The sequence below is a fragment of the Mustela nigripes genome, chromosome 1 (genome assembly GCF_022355385.1).
Source record: "Mustela nigripes isolate SB6536 chromosome 1, MUSNIG.SB6536, whole genome shotgun sequence".
Lineage (NCBI taxonomy): Eukaryota > Metazoa > Chordata > Mammalia > Carnivora > Mustelidae > Mustela > Mustela nigripes.
Window position 1 is genome coordinate 238,779,231 of NC_081557.1, and position 18,779 is coordinate 238,798,009.

The following is an 18,779-nucleotide window of genomic DNA, read 5'->3' on the forward strand; positions in this document are numbered from 1 at the left end:
CTTGAGAGAAAACAAGACCCTCAGGCCAGCGATCTAAAAGAAATGGATGGTTCCAACAATCACTGAGTGACTACAGAAGTCACTCCAGTCACTAATGAACATTTGAAGACTATGGTCTTGGTTGAGACACTGGAGATTTGTAAGACCGTGAGCTAGAGAACTCAGTTAACTCATTCCCAGATTTGTGACTCACAGAAACTCACAGCAAGATAATAATGTTGTTTTAAGTTTTCAGTCGTTTGTCACTCAACAATAAAGAACTAATAGATTTTGTATATCAGATCTGTAAAAGGCAGATTAATAATCTTTTAAATAGCTATGTTTTCAAATCATGAGAGGCTGCATCTAGACTTCTAATGGAAGCAAGTGTTCATTTCTCAGAGGTCTAAACTTTAAATACAGTTTCATTTTTGAATGAAACTTACACTTTTAGTAAGAAAAAAGAGTGAAACCAATATACAATAACAAGAAGAGAGGACTCTGTAATCAATAGATCCATTAACCAAATATTTTTGGTTCTGTCCCCTTCTAGGTACAAGGCTGGACTACTTCTTGGCTCTTTTATGATTACATGGGTCATGTGAAGGTTCTAACAGTTAACTACTGAACATTTAAACTTCTTTCCAGCAGAGAAACTTGACAATGTTTGAAATGGTGGCTGCTCCTTTATCTTCAGTCCCTGATGAAGTGAAATGAGTTTGTTGATCTGCAAAGGATATGTAACAGAAATGATAAATAAATCATTCTTATAGTAAGCCACTAAGATTTTGAAACTTTCTTAAAATGGCATAATTTAGCTTGTCCTGACATACATAATCCATGAAATACTAAAAGTTTGCTTTACATGAACGATGGAGACCCCAATTGAATATTATTGTCTCCATGTTTACTCAGGGGTAAGTCTAGAACTAAGATCATTTCAAAACCTAGCTCTGCATTAAAGTAGAATCTAGACATATAAAGGAAGATAGTGAAGTTATGAAACTTAAGACACAGAATTTCTTTTCCTTAATATTTTAACAAAATACTAATTTTATAAATTTAACAAAATATTAATTCATTCCTGAAATTTAATAATTTTTGAAGAAATTTCATATGAAATTATTCTAAATTGAAGTATAAAATTGTATAATTACTTTGAAGGGGATTGAGCAATTTAGTAAAGTAAAAAATGATCCCAGCAGACCCAAACAATCCAGCTTCTAGATATCTATAGTTTTTTCCTCTTTTGAAGATAATTGGCCCCTGGCAAATCTTCCATAGAAAAATGTAAGTCAAAAACCCATTGACCATATTATTAAATACTTAAGTAAGTATTAAGGAAGAAGGAAGAGGGGGACAAGATGGCGGGGAAGTAGGAGGAGGCACCTTTTCAACCTGTACCCTAAAGTGAGCTGATTACCTACCAAAGAACTCCGATCACCCATGAAATCAGACTGAGATCAGAATTATACACGTCTGGATCTCTCATCTGGTATACAATTTTTCACATTTAACAACAACAAAAAAAAAACCCACAAATGGAAATCCACTGAGCAATACAAATTTTGCAGACATTAACTAATGAAAACTAAAAAATAAATAAATAATTTGATAAGATGATATAGTGCAACATGTGCTAATGAAACAATTGCATAGAAAATAGGTGATTATTCTCAGTTACTCTATTCAGCTGCATTACAAGTGAATGAAATTAAAATTGTTTCTTAAAAATTTAAAGAAATAACCCATATCTCCAAGTTACATGATTTTCTTAAAACTTTTTATGAAGTCTAATCTTATAAAACAACAACAAAAAAAATAAACCTGTTTTGTGGATGCCATATAAATTTTTTTGTTTTCTATTTCATTAATATCGATCCATTTTTATATAGATTTTCAATTTTCTTTATATTTTTCATCTTAATGAAAAATGCTTTTTAAATTTTTAGATTATGAATTTAACTATTTACTGATTAAGCTGCATTCAGCAAGTTTTGATCGGTAGTACTTGCATTAAAATTCATCTAAAACTTTTTGCATTTCTTCTAGTTATCTTTTCAAATCCCATAGTTATTTTAAAGTGTGTTTTTCCATTAAAATAAAAATGTTTAAGAATATTTTATGTTTACATTAAATATAATTTAAGATATATTTTTATGGCTTTTGTTTAATTTCATTGTCACAAAGAACTCTTCTGTGTAATGAAGTTATTTTAAAGCTGTTAAATTTTAACCTAGACCTTAAAGAATCCATTTATAACTTGAACATCATATGTAGTCTCTATGTGTTGTTAACATACATATATTTATACATGTATATATACACACATACAGACATACCCCCCAACACACACTTCATAGTTTCCCTAGTATTTGCTTCATGATATATTAATTTCTGATAGAAATGTGTTAAAAGGGGTGCCTGGGTGGCTCAGTGGGTTAAAGCCTTTGTCTTCAGCTCAGGTCATGATCCCAGAGTCCTGGGATGGAGCCCCGCATTAAGCTCTCTGCTCAGTGGGGTGCCTGCTTTCCCCTCTCTCTTTGCCTGCCTCTCTGCCTACTTGTGATCTCTCTCTGTCAAATAAATAAATAAAATCTTAAAATAAAGAAATGTGTTAAAATCTGTCATTATATGGTATTCTTAATTTCAAATTTTCTTCCATAATTTAATGCTTTATATTTTTGAGGCTTTTTTGAAAGATACACATAAAATGTTTACTCATAAATACCACTTCTGAATTTTTCTTTTTATTGCTATGTATCCTTTTTATACATATTTGTGCTCTTAGATGATAAATGGTATTTTTATTACTAACTTACCTTATTTAGTAAGTATTTGCCTGGCATATTTTAACCCCTTTATATAAATTTTGTATAATTTAGTAAGTCTATTTTAATAGTTCAAATAAATATATAAGTAGATTTATTTGGCAAAATGTATACCTATGTCTTTTATTGGATTATTATGTTCTGTTTATATTGTTTGTGTGTGTTCCAATCATGGTAGTTTCTGGAAGAGAAGCTGCTTTGGGCAACATAGTTGACTGGTAACTCCAAAAGTGTTACATGTCAGGATCTACCTTGGGATTCACTTCATTATACTTCCTCTGGACTGGTCCCCACCAATGACTGCATATAATACTACTGTGGGGCCATCCCTGTCCAACAGAGGATCACTCCAATGGACAACTCCTGCTTGAGGGTTCATCAAGGGCCTGGCCAAGATTTTCTCAGGAATACGCTATAGTCTATTAGCTTTCTAATCCAATCCTCCTTTCACAGGGGTTGGTCTTCAAACTAAAAGAATTCTCCCTTATTCTTCACAAACATTTCATAAGTAAATCTCTTATATGTTTAATCTTATTGAGACACCAGCTCTTTAGATGATGTAAAATGACATGTGATACAGATGCATGGGGACTTATTTTTACCTTCTGGCTTATGTTTTTTAAATCTCTTATTTATTTGCCCACTAATTTCCCCTTTCCCACTTCTAGATGGATTGATATAGTTTTTTGTATTATATATGTTTTTTCTTCCTGTATTTCAAAGCTATGACAAAAACTGCTAGTTTTCTCCTAATATCTTTTCTTTTATTCTTCAACAGTATTGTAAACACCAATTTTTATCTGACTGCATATGTACCCACCAAAAAAGAATAGATAAAAGAAAAATACATTTCTCAGCTCCCTTTAAATTAGAAGTGACCTTGTGACTCTATGCTGACTAAAAGGATATCACCAGAAGTGAAAATGAAAATTATCCTTATGTGACCCAAAAGACAATAGAATGGACAAATTGAAAGGAAAAGGCAATAAACTTAAAATTACAAATATGGTGTCCAAGATAAATATGAATTAAAAAGACAATAAAAATGACAATATCTAAAATAAAACCCTTAAAAGAAATGACTAGCAGAAAAAGCAACACACACTTTGTCAAATGTGAGGTAGACAGCAAACCTGAGAATTGAGACCTTTAAAATTCAGAAGAATGGTAGATAGAAATTATAAGGATAAGATAATAGCTATAAAAAAGGAGAATAAAAAGTGGACAACTTAACCTACCAAGTATAGGCATTCACCTACAGATAAATCCACAACTCAGAAAAGAAAAAAAAATGATGCTAAGTTTTCTAGAAAAATATTTTGGACTAAAATTTGAATATTTGGATAGGAATTGTTTTTTACTCCAACATCATCTAATAATACAATATGTTTATGGATTATCTAAAATATTTTTGAATTTAAAAAAGGAGAAATAAAACTATATTCAATGTGGAGTAAAATTTCTCTGTATGAGTAGATATTGGAAGATGATGAAGCAAATATGAAGAAGTATGTCTGCTGCATAATTGTAAAGAGAAAAGAAAACAGATTTGATTCAAGGTTTTTATATCTCAAGAAATTGTATTTCATGTGCAAAAATATTTCAAGAACAATCAGGTATGATACAGCTAACACCTGTAAACTTCTTGGAAAAGAGTATATAATGATACAATCCAGAACACCAAGGAAAGAAAACTAAACTATAGGGTCATAATAAATGAGCACATGCCAGAAATTGCAGGTTCTTAATTTTGAATATTCATTTACATCTAAGAAATTTTTATAGCTACAAAATTGATAATATCAAAGCCCAGAAATCAGAAGTGAGAGAAAATGCACATCGCCTGATATACTAAAGAGATATGAAAGGACTCTTGATAATTTTCAGGAAAATACAACCTGAAATATACCTTAGAAATCTTATAGTCCATTAATCTATCCAATCAAACAATACAAATGTACATTTATTATGTTTTTATTTAACGTCAAATAATGTTTAGTTGCTGGAAAGACCAACATAAATAATATCAGTTTTATGCACTCAAGAATTTCACAGTTCAGTGAAAAAATCGACATAAGCAGTTAATTATAAAGCAGGGTATAAATAAGCACAGAGAACTAGGGAACACTTTTGAAGAACGCAAAGCTCTTTTTGAAGATGCTCTGGGGTGCTCAGATTGTAGCAACAAAATTGAAAAACATTTACAAAATAAACATTAGTCAAGCCAATGTCACTTGGTGAGCAAAGAAAAATTCTAGGTAAAATGCATAATACAAAATGTAGAAGCAGGAAAGAGCATGTTAGAGAAAACAATCAGATTGTTGATTCTAAATGGTCAAGGGCAGAGTAGCTAGAAATTAAAATGGAGTGGAAAATCAGTGGACAGTCTTGCATTTTTTATCTTTCTAATGTCCGTTATCACAATAGTGTATAGATCTAATGGAATAAGACAGTTCACAAATTAAAACAGGTTGGCAAGAAAACAGTAAGCATAATAAAAGATGACAGAAATAAGCCCAAATACATCAACTCAGGAAAAAAAAAAAAAAAAAAAACACTCAAATACATTAAAATGCCAAAAGAGGTAAACAAATAAAATCTAATTTCTTACTGTATATAAAGTATTCCTAAAACAAAATATTGTGGAAACATAAATAATGAATGAGTGGACAGGAAAATATTAAGGAAATGGTTGCACAAGAAAAAGTAGTTGAATTATTTATTTTATTTATTTTTTTTTGAATTTTTTATTTCTATTCAGCATAACAGTATTCATTGTTTTTGCACCACACCCAGTGCTCCATGCAATCCGTGCCCTCTCTAATACCCACCACCTGGCTCCCCCAACCTCCCACCCCCGCCCCTTCAAAACCCTCAGATTGTTCTTCAGAGTCCATAGTCTTTCATGGTTCACCTCCCCTTCCAATTTCTCTCAGCATGGAGGACAAGGGGAGTTAGAGAGGAGCAGGGAGTGGAGAGAAATTGAATTATTTTTAGATATAATAGATAATATATGTAAACAGACCAAAGAGCCAAAATAAGCCAGCAGAACAAGTGAAATATATAGAGGAAACTTGAGAAAGAAAATTACAAGTGAAAATTAAAAGTCGAAACTAATAAATTATCAACAGGAAGCAATAGATAACTCTAAAAATGATTCAGTATTATCCATTCACTATGATTAAGTATTTTCCTTGAATATTAATCATGAAAAAAATTTTAAAAACGCAAATTACTTGGAAGTGAAGAATAAATTCCCATATATACCCATTTATGAGTGTCACTTATAATTCTATACTATAGAATAGGAAAATCAAAATGAATTTATTGAATGAATGAAAAATTGTGTCGTGAATCCTTAACTTCCAAATTTATCTCTCAAGCGCAGAGCTCACTCCGTGAATAACAGACCCAGGTGTCCACTCAGTAATTCCTTTTACATTCCCAGAGGCAATTCAGATCCCATTTCTTCAAGATGAATTTGTCATCTTCTCCCTACATATCACTCCCACCCAAATTTGCTTTCCCTCCCAGGCTAAACACGCTCTTAGCACAAAAGTGTTCCCCTTGTTTTACTTACTGTAGAGATTATCATTGACCGTTGTTCAGTGCACTTGGTTTTAAGGGGAAGAATTGAGACCAGTTTACTCTTTTACCTACAGTGACTGGCATAACTGACCAGTGTACTAGAAAATAAGCCATTAAATTTTTGCTAGAAGATCGGGTTAACTATTAAAATAAATTTTAGGACCCCTGGGTGGCTCAGTGGGTTAAAGCCTCTGCCTTCAGTTCCAGGTCATAATCCCAGGGTCCTGGGATCGAGCCCCACATCGGGCTCTCTGCTCAGCAGGGAGCCTGTTTCCACCTCTCTCTCTCTCTGCCTGCCTCTCTGCCTACTTGTGATCTCTGCCTGTCAAATAAATAAATAAAATCTTTAAAAAATAAAATAAAAAAATAAAAGGAATTTTAATCGGTAAAAACATTTTTCTGAAAGGCAAATTAGAAGTGAGCAATATGGATTATAAAATTCTGTGTATCATTTTATCTATATCTTTAAAGATGGAGATAATAACATATATATAACATATATATTATACATTGGACTAACAAAAGATATGCATACATACTAAATATACCATAATACGATAATAGATGCGGTGAATCAAATGTGGTATATTTGTGAAACCTTATGTTGCTATCAATAATCATGTATTAAAGCTCTCACCATATATTGCCTAGTTTAAAGAAAAAGGAAATATACAGTAGCATCTTAATTTTTAAATAAATTATTTATATGTGTATAAAAGTTATTTTTATGAATGTACAGGTTTCTGCAGCTATCTGAATATAAAGTGTCCCTATGAAACCTTTGGTAAGCTAAAATAGCATAAAACAAAGAAGCAGTTACCATTAATTTGTATGGAAAACTTTTTGAGCATTCCCAGACCCCCAAAATAATCTCTCATTGGCCTTTCTGATATCTTAGGATACATCTTGTTAATGGATGTACAGAATAAATTAAGATAAAGCACAGATGCTCACAGACACAGTTCAAAGCTCTGGAGGCTTTCTGCTGAGATGCTGAGTATAGGTCCTGGGGAAGGAGCCTAGCAAGAGCCATTCTTGCTGCGCAGGGTGCATGATGCTAGCTCCAACAGTCCTCTGCAAAATAGATGCTGAACACAAGTTTTGCTTTTCATCTTTTTTTATAAAAGCAAAAATCTTCTTGGGATTTTTGGTTAATGAAAATAGGTACTAATGTAGGTCTCTCTTAATGAGAAGTGGCTTAATGTAAACTCGCCAGAAGTGGGGGCTTCCTGTATTTGATAAAATCTGAGTTCTGACCATGTGCCAGACATTCCCCTAGGTGCTAGACACTCTGAGATGTGTGAGATCCAGGCCCCACCCTTGCAAATTAGGTCTCACTGCTTAGCTTCGTAATGATTTGCCAGGGAAATGAATGGTATTTACATTTAAGCTCATTTTTATGCCTGCATGATTGAAACATGAGTCCTCTTGAAATAGTTCATACAACTTTAGCATCTGGGGAGACAGAATGCATCAGGTGTTCTGATTAGATCATTAGATCTAGTCTAATGATCTAATCAGATCTAGTCTAATGATCTAATCAGATCATTAGATTAGATTGGATTAGATTAGATCATTAGGTTGGCTGAGGTTGAATCCTTTTGCCACAACCTACTAGGTCTGTAACTTGTACAAGTTCTTTCCTCTCAGCTTCTTTCCTCTTCAGAAAGAAAAGGACTAAATAAATTAATATTAGCTGAATCATAAGATTTTTAATAAAATAATGTGAGTAGTCACTAGATTATGTATTATATCATAAATTATCAGATTTTATTATTCTTGAGAGTTATTAATTCTTAGAAGAAGTGAGGAGAAAAGAATGGAGTATGAGGAGAGTCAGGCAAAAGGTTTGGAGGAATTTTGGAACTAACTTTGACAGTGCATGGAGTATTAGATTCTGCTAATCTGGGGACAGAGAAGGGCATTATCAAAAATTCCTTTGGCCAGATGTTTTTGACTTTGCTATGTGAAAAAGTAGAAAAATGACATTTTCATGCACAGGTATAATTTTTGTAGATATGGCTATGGCTAGATCATATGCCCATTTGGGGGACTGTTTTATTTAAAAAGATGGTTTTATGAATCCTTTTGGTTTAAAAAAGACAGTGTTTATGGTTTTGTTGGTGGAGTTATTGACTTTTGCTTTCCTTTCTTTTTAAAGTTTCTCTTCTTGTCTCCCTTTTTCCTTTACTCTCTTTTTTTCACCTCCTTTGCTCTAATGAGGGTACGACTGTCCTCTAAATTCATTGAGGCCTTGATGCCTCAGGTTAAAGCCAGATTGATTCACCTGGCTTAGAGTGTAGAAGTTTAAATTAATCATCAAAACTCTTTTGGAAATGGAATGTGTGACCAGTTTTTAGCAATATAATTTAAAAGATTTGATAAATATGGGCAACTGGGAGGCTTGGTCGGTTAAGCATATGTCTTTAGCTCTGCTCATGATCCCAGGGTTCTGAGATCCAGACTGGCATTGCGCTCCCTACCTATCAGAAGACCTGCTTCTCCCTCTCCCTTTCCCACTGCTTATGTTCCCTTTCTCGCTGTGTCTCTCTCTCTGTCAAATAAATAAAATACTAAAAAACAAAAACAAAAACAAAAAAAACCTGATTGCTTCTTAAAAAAAAAAAAAAAAAAAGATTTGGTAAATAATTCTTGTTTGAGTCTCATACTCTTTGAATGCCTGGTCATTCCAGATCAAGAGTCATGACAAAAGCTTTGACAGCTTCTTAAAGAAAGGATCCCAGGGTTCTCCCTTCTTCCAGTACAGTCTGAGAGAGGTAGCCTTGTTTAGAAACAAAAACATTTGCAGAATCATCATTTCTGCCATTTTCAGAAGAGGCAGGCCCTCAACCTCTTCTTAATCTGGAGCTGTGCCTTCCTGAAATGGATGCAATGACCCTGGAATCATATGCATGTTTCGGACAGGAAGCAGCCTGTCATGCTTCATGGTACCCAATGACCCTTGCCTCCAGGTATTCACCAATGTATAATATTCTCCCATTGAGTGTGGGCTGGATTTATTGGCTACCTTCTACCAAGTAGAGTATAGAAGTTATGGGATGTTATTTCTGTGAGTAGGATATAAAACATCATGGTTTCCATTCTTTGGACATCTAGCAGAACCCAAAGGGAATAGGGCACAGAAGAGGTCAATCCCATCACGGTAGGTAAGACAAGTAAAATCTCTGAAGAACAGAGAGCAGATACAGGTGCAAGCAGCACTATTACTTCAGAAGAAGGTTTAATTCAAAGCATCTAAATATGGAAAATGATCAAAAAATATATCTTAATTTACATTTTGCATACTTGCATGTTCTATGAGTGAGACAGCTTCTTGCATTAAAAAAGTCAATATATTAACTTTTGTAAATTGTCATTCTCTCATCTGTAGAATGGGAATCATGCTGGCTGAACCCATCTTAAGATTTTTGTGTGTATCAAGGTAAGCAATGTGTGAAGAAGCATATAGCACACTCAATATTGAATGGAGATTCATCAGAAAGTCAATAATGGACAATGTGTTGTGCTAGGTAATATTTATTGGATTATTTCCAATCCGCTTACCTCAATTTCCTCAATTTCCTTGCAAGGCAATACCCTGTTCCAACTTTGACTTCATCATATCTTGGTTAGTAAAGTTGAATTTAATTCTATTTGCCTCTGTGTTAGAAGTGCAACCTTATCTTTATCCCTGTGTGGAGGTTCATATTAATATGTAATGCCTGGTAGCTCAAAACTCACAGCTATATGAAAGGCTAGAAATCTTTAATTTTTTTCTAGACCTTGATGCTATATTGATGCCAGGGCTGTATGCCAACCAACTGTGACAATTTCTGTTTAATTTTCTAATTTCAGTCAGGACTACTTAGCTTGCCAATGAAGTCCATCAGTGTCAGAAGCCAAGGCAGTTACTTATGAGCAGTAATAGCTTGTAATAGTTGTTTTAATACCCTGGGGAAAGTTAAAGCCTCTATGGGCTCTTTAATAATTAATACAGATTTATTTATAAATTTATTAAAGCAAAAAGACATGGGGCCTAGAATAGTCCTTGGCACATGTTAGATATTTGTTGACAGCATGTAGGAATAAGTAAGTAACTGAAAATTAGTGCAACTAGATACACTATTTTCTAAACTGGGATACTCTTTAAAAATATATATATTTATTTATTTGAGACACAGAGAGAGAACTCATGAAGAGGAGGAAGGGTAGAGGGAGAGGGAATTTCAAGGAGATGCCCCACTGAGCATGGAGCCTGAGGGGAAGCTTGGTCTCATAACCCTGAGATTGTGGCCTGAGCCAAAACCAAGAGTCAGATGGTCAACTGACTGAACCACCCAAGCTCCGCTAAACTGAGAGACGTCTGGAGATTCTGAGAACTCAAAAATTGACGTGTAAGAGAAACATGTGGGAAACACTAAGGAGGTTTCCAAAAAATTGAAAATAGAACTGCCATATGATCCAGTAACTCCACCACTGAGCATTTTCCCAAAGGAAACAAAACATTAATTCAGAAAGATATATGTACTCCTATGCTTATTGTAGCATTATTTACAATAGCCAAGATATGGAGACAGCTCAAGTGTCCATTGATAGATGAATGAATAAGGAAGATGTGGTATAAACATACAATGGAATATTACTCAGCCATAAAAACAAAATCTTAGTATTTGCCACTAAATGAAATAAGTCAGACAAGGGAAGATACATACCATATGATTTCATTTATATGTAGAATCTAAAAAACATAACCAAACCAAAACAAAACAAAAAGAACAAAAAAAACCACACAGACTTAAACACAGAGAAATGTTATCCGATGGGAGATGGGTAGGGGGATGGGTGAAATAAAGGGGATTAAGAGGTACAAGTTTCCACTTATAAAACAAATAAGTCACAGAGATGAAAAGTACAGCATAGGAAATTGACATTTAAGATTTTTAGGTTTTCAAAGGCAGCTCTAAAATCTAGAACAACATGATGATCATTTTGTTAAAAAATAAAAATTAACCCGAGTAAATTTAATGATGAAATTGGCTTTATTCAATGATTTGTGAATCAAGCAGCATCATATCTAACAAAACAAATAGAAAGGAGCTTCATCAAGCTGCAGAAAAGGAAAGGGGTTTTAAAGGCAGAAAGGAAGCACAAAAAAGGGAATAATCAGCAAAGAATGCATTGTTATAGGCAAAGTTACCCTCTTAAAGGGAAGGAAAGAGGTGTATCAGTAAATTATGTCCTCATGCTTACTGGGAAATTTGGGGTTGGCTGATTCCAGTTCACATTTCTGGGAGAAGCTGAAGCTGCAATTAGGTAAAATATTAAGTCTTGGTGGGGTTTACCATAAGTGACTCCATTTTGGACCTGCTTTTTCCTTTTTAACCATTATAATGGAACGTCATTGAAAATTTATAAAATTCAACTTAAAAAACAATTTATAGAGAGCTCAACTTCAGATCTTTGGATAGTGAGTGCTCAGTGGATGAGTTAAGCATGAATCTTCAAAGCCATCTAAAGTTTTTGTACATTCATGATTAGTTAAATCAATTTGAATATGGGTTTCCAGGGGCTTTGTAATCAAATTATTCAAAGAAACAACTGTTCCAGATGAAAAGAAAATTTAATCTTCCACTACAGATGTTTCTTTTAAGGTCTTTATTGGTCAATAAATTTTGTTCCAGGAGAAATAATACATGCTACTTAGTGCTAATCCTTATTTTATTTTTAAAATATTTTTCTCATTACACAATTTACACATATGATACATAAATATGCAAGTGACACTTGGAGGATGGTGTTAATTTGGGATTGAATGATTTGTGAAATGCAATTATTTCATGACAATTTTGGTAAACTGCAGTCAGAATTTACCTAATTAAGGAGAAGTCCAAAACTCCACTTCCTGGGGGGAAAACATGGCACCATGGTCCTTTAAATCTTGAGGCTTTACAACTGAAATATCACTTGTGCTATTGAAATAGGCATTTGAAATTTCACCACCTGCCACTTCATGGTTACAATTTTAAGTGGTTTCCATATTTTAATTATGGAAGACAAGCACAAGTAGAATTATCAGTGACATTAAAATCTTATTTTGTATAATCAACAGTGATCACAGTTTAATGATACTTTTCTCTTACAGCAAATATTACCTTTTTCAGTCTTAATTCCATTTCAGTTCAACTGATGTTTCTATTGTTGCCTACCTTACTCTCACTTTTCAAAATTATGCCTTTAATAGAAAGGTACATTAAAAATCTTTACAGAGCAACTTATTCCACTCATCACATTTTAATTATTCATTTCTTCTGTTTTATAACAGGCAGATTGTACAGCTCACTTCTATTGCAGTAGAGGTATCTCCCCAGTAATATTTACTTGGCGTGTTATCTTCTCTTGTACGGAGGAGTTCAAAACTCTGAGTCATTTGCAGGCTTTGAAAATTTCTTCCTGAATTAAATATGGCTCAGTTGAATTACTAATATTGAAGATGTACTCATAATTCCAAAGTATTGTGTTCATTTTAAACTAAATCAGCAACAAAAATCCGCAGTACAAGTCCTCTAAGTTAACACTTATTTGGCATTTAATTCTGAATTAAGCACTACTTTAAATGCTTTGTGTACTAAATCCTTGGTTGACAAACTACATCTCAGGACCTAAATCCAGCCCCACTCTTTGTTTCGTATATAAAGTTTTATTGGAACACCCACATACACATTAATTTTCATATTGTCTATTGTTACTTTCACACTATAGTAACAGAGTTGACTAGTTGTCATAGAGACCATATGGCCAAGGAAGCCTAAAATATTTACTATTTGGTGCTTTGCAGAAGTTTGCCAATCCTTTCACTAAAACTTTTGATTTCTTGGACAACACTGTAGAATATCACTATCGTCTTCACCTCTAATTTGGAGATGAAGAAAATGGGCCCAGGCGAGGTTAAGTAACTTGTCAAAGGTGATAGAATGCTAGTAACTGGGAAAGCAGGATTAAACCCGGGTGACCTGCTCTGCAGTCCCCATTCTCAACTCTACTAACCTGCATCTCAAACAGAGAATTAGGTTTGCTGTCCATGAAGGAGTAATTATTCAGACGTGTTTCTATCAACAAAACCTGACTGCGTATTAACAGTTTTTCCCTAAAGCATAAAATACCTTGCAATTGTGAGCTAATATAGATTTTAAGACCAAACTTCTGGTCTCTTTCCGTGGATAGAATTCAAATAGTAAAAATCACTACCTTTGTAATACAATGCAGAACTTTTCTATTGTTCTCTGTAAATACTGCTAGAGAGCCTGAAGAATTTGATATGAATAGCATATATGAAATTTAGTTAGCCTCAGACAAATAACAACAAATAAAGAGATTATAAAGCAATTCTGTGTCCTCAGACATTTCATTTCTTGTCCTCTACTGCAGTTACAGGAGGCATTTAGAAAATGACACTAATTAGGGGAGATAAGAGATAATTCTGTCATCAGGACCAGAGTTTTAGATAATGACTATAGATTTGGGGGAGGGTTGCTTACCACTATTAAAACCATTCATCCATACCCCATCCCTTTGGAAAATTAAAATTTTGCACTAATCAGAGCAGGTTTCCTGCAGCTGCCAGTGCGTGATGGACTTCCCAATAACAGGCGGACGAATGTTCTTTTTCACACTTAGAGCAGGGTTTCCATGGTAACACTCCCTGTATGCACTCAAATGAAACTTCTCTTTTTTCCTTCAAGATTTTTTTTCCCTTTTCTTCTCCTCACCTACCCTTTTTTATTAAAAGTAAGTACCTTGATCTTTAAGAGGCTAAAACCTACCAGCCAGCCCTGGTTTTCCATTTGCCCTATATGACGTTTAGAAGAAAAACATGCACATACAAACATACACACACACGTGCACGTACAAGATTTCACTGGGCATTGATATTCTTCTTTATTATATCACCTAAAGAATAGTCAGAACTAGCTTTGGACAAGGAAAATGATTGTGAGGGCTCACAATTAATTCTGAATTAGAAACCTGAGACAGAAGCTAGGGCATGTGATTTTTGCAAACATACAACAATACACTAGGAATTCTTGTTGGACTGTCTGAACATGGGAATTGTGCTGAGAGCAGACTGTGTTTTGCATATTGTCAGCCTTCCTGATTTATCATCAGGTGATTTGTACATTGATAAAGCAGAGATGCTGGTGTTAGTAGCTGTGTTTCATTAAGGCATAAGCATTTCTGGTAAATAACTCCCTAGAAGAAATCTGGGTTATGTGAATTTGCCAGGAGAGTTTTACTACAAAATAACCAAGAGCAAAAAGAAAATAAATGAAGACAAAGTGGGGGGGGGTAGCTGATGTATAAAGAAATTGACACTTACAGATATCAACCAAAATGAATAAACCAAAATAAAATGCTGCAGTCCCACATTATTTGATGTGTAGTCTATGGAGTGGTGCTGGCCTGCCAGCAGTTTGATACTGGTCGTCATACAGGTGAGTTCGGTCTATATTAGTTGCCTGTGCTTACTTACATTTTCCAATGTGTGTGTATGTGCTTTTTATTTTTTATTTATTTTTATTTTTTTAAACAAGTAGGCAGAGAGGCAGGCAGAGAGAGAGAGGAGGAAGCAGGTCTCCATGGAGCAGAGAGCCCTATGCGGGGCTCGATCCCAGGACCCCAGGATCTTGATCTGAGCCGAAGGCAGAGACTTTAACCCACTGAACCACCCAGGTGCCCCTGTATGTGCTTTTTAATTCTTTTCTTCTCTATTATGTTTATCATGATTCTATTTACTGAAAATGCAATTGTATATATATATAGACTAATAATAAAGGTGAAGCTTCTGTTTTGTATGGTTTTGATTTTTTAAATTTTTCTTCTAAGAATTCATGTTTGTTATATGCTATAAAAGGATTGTTGCAATAATATCACAATAATATAATGATTATTTTTAAATGTGTGAGAAGTGCTGTTTTGTTGATGTAGAGGCACCTTTAGATAACTTGAACAATAGAAGCCCGAGGAAGGAAGCAAGGTCCATGGTAACCCCCTGGCTGAACACAAACAGGTCCATTAGAGGACCCACCTCAAAATAGCCAGGACCCCTAGCTGAACAATCAATGGGTTACTTACACCAGGGCACAGGTACCCAAAAAGGAAAATTTCGTGCATTCCCATCCCCCTACCCCATCCCCCATTAACTAGAGCCGCCCCCCACCCATGCCTCATGGCAGACAGTCTGCTTTGCTCTCCTGCCCGTTGCTCCCTTGTGGTGTTCAATAAATATCTGTCTCCTTTGTTCTGCCTTAGGTGAATTCTTTCACCAGTGGGACCGTCAACCCTCATCTTTGGGTACATCCTACAGTAGACACTAGATTATACTGGGACTTGGGTTCTCTGTCTCTGTGTGCTTGAATGAATAACTGCTACAAATTAAATGGGGCATATATTCTGCATGCACTGTCACATTTCACCTTTTCAACCCACTTATGAAACAGAGATTTTGTCCTTTTTACAGATAAAGAAATTATGCTTGAGAAGACAAAAGTACCTTCTATATCTGTCCAGATGCTGCTGGAAATAGAATCCAGCTCAGATGATTTAAGATAGCTTCATGAAGAGACTGTTCACAGAGATGTGAGAAGAATCCAAAAAAAAAAAAAAATCAAGAAGAATATTGTATCCAGAAACTGGCAAAAGCGGGAAGCCATTAGAACACTTGGATCTCTGTAGACAAGGTAATAAAGTTGTTACTGGAGAGAATGCCATACCATTAGGAGAACGACTGCCCTATCATGAGGTGGAGAACCACAGTCCTGCCATCTTGCAGCCTGGCAAGGAGAGAACCAAAGTAATAAATACAAACTTTTATTATCTATTTTAATATCTGCTTTAACATATAAAAATTCCTTTGGAAATTTCCTTTATCTCTACCCCCTAAAATATATGTTGGCACTCATCCCCCAAGCATATGTTTCAACAATAAACATCTGAAGAATCTCATGACTCAGGTCTTATTAGACAGTAATACATGACCATTTCCCAAAAACAGCTAGCCCTCTCAAGGCCCTGGAAACCCTGCTTCCAAAATTCCTTAGATACTTATCCTACAACTTGAAAGTATACAATGGGCCACTCCTCATGACCCCAGTGCAGCTCTTTATGCCAACAGGTCCTTTCTCCATGCTTTAATAAATGACCTTTTTGTACCAAAAACATCTCCGTAATTCCTTCTTGGCTGTCCGCTTCAAACCCTAACATCTTTCTGACATCAACTACTTGTTATGAATTCTTTTTCCTATCTAAGTTCCCTTTCCCTCCTGATTGATGTATTGGAAAGGTCACTGGCAGTTTTAGGGACCCATTGAAAGGGAAATTGAGTTAGGGATAAAATCGGGGCTTTTTCATGGAATATAATTTTATAGTTCACTCTCCCTTTTTTGTATATGAAGACATTGTCAGTCATACAACTGTCAAAACATGGCTTCCAAAACTCCTACTACCTCTGTGTCAGTTTCCCTGTCTTCATAACAAGAAGAGACAGAGACAGAGCTCTGTTCTATTGGAATGTGTCTAGGACACCTGGGACAGGAAGTATACAGCCAGGAAAGGGCAGCAAGGTTTAAAAAGAAGCAGGGAGGTGGGGCACTTGGCTAGCTCAGTTGGTAGAGCCTGTGATGCTTGGGGTTGTAAGTTTGAGCCCCACATTAGGTGTGAAAATTACTTAAAATCCTTAAAAAAAAAAAAAGCAACAAAGTTAAAATGTTGAAATCTATCTTTGGAAAAATGTTCCAAATCTTATACTTAATACATAAAACCCCCAAAACCCTGATATTTTCCCATATTTGACAATATTAAACAAAACTTCAACTGCATAAATTTAAAGTTCCAGTTGGCTTTATTTAATAATCCCTAAGTGGGGCAGCAACTCCTCTAAAGAAGGTGCTCTGAAGATTTGTACACAGGGAAGGTTTCTATAGGCAGAAACAGGGTGGAAAAGGAACTTACTACAAAAGAAAAGAAAGGTTTGTTTCAGGAAAGGTCTCCTTCCCTTACAGGGAAGGGTAGGGAAGTCTTATCATACAGATGGAATCCTTCATGCTAATCAAGAAATTTCAGACTGCCTGGTTTTAAATTCCACTCCTAGGAGAGGCTGAAACTACATTTAGGTTAGGTACTTTCTTTCTGCATAGCTTAACACAAGTGGCTCCAATTTGGATGTATTGTTTCTTTTCACCAACAATCTTAAATATTTACATATTACCCCAGCCCCTAAATTAGTGAGGTTGAAAGAAACTTTTCTAAACTCTTTGTGTAGTAAGAAACAAATTTATTGTTCAACCATGTAAGAATAAGTATAGAATTATCTTTCTATTTTCTCTAGAGAGAAAGCTATTATTAAAATCAGCATCATATGAATGTATGCAGGGAAGATAATATAAGGGAAAAACATTGAAGCGATAGTTAATACAAAAATATGCTTTTTTTTCCTTATATTTTGTAACATTTGTGGCATTCATCTTCAACATTTAAGAATTTGTCCTCCGTACAATTTAGTAATGCAATGTTTACATAAATCACCCAGGGCTCATCAAGAGTGCATGCCTTTATTCCCATCCCCCATTTAACCCATCCCCCACCCACTTCCCTTCTGGTAACCATCAGTTTGTTTTTGTAAGTGTTGAATCACTAAATTGTACACTTGAAACTCATATTACATTGTATGTTAACTAAGTGGAACTTAAATAAATACTAAAACAGACAAAAACATTGAAATCAGAAATATACTAGTGTATAGAATTTTTGCAGAGAAAGTGTTCTTCAGAGCAAATCAATAAAACATTTCAATTTTCTTTTTTTTTTAAAGGTTTTATTTATTTGAGAGAGAGAGGGAGAAGCAGGCACCCTGTTGAGCAGAAAGCCTGATGTGGGGCTCGATCCCAGGACCCTGAAATCATGACCTGAGCCAAAGGCAGAGGCTTTAACCCATTGAGCCACCCAGGTGCCCCAAAACATTTCAATTTTCTGATGAAAAAAAGAGTTTTTCCTATGTATTCTTAAAATGTATATTTTATTATAGTTTCTTCCTTTTATGCAAATAAATATTTACCTTCCTACTTAATTTTGTATGTATAATTCTGTATTCTTCTTCTATAAGGGGGTTCTCAAAATTTCAGACCCCTGAGAACATGATATGTCACTGTTTCTGAAGGTGCCTTATCTTGACTGAACCCAAACAGAAACTAGAGACCCAAGTAAGTCTATCTGAAAGTGTCATGGAAGACATATGGAAGAGTGAGAGACCCAGGTAAGTCTATCTGAAAGCGTCATGAAAGACATATGGAAGAGTGAGAAAAGACACAGAAGGTCAAGCCTATTATCCAG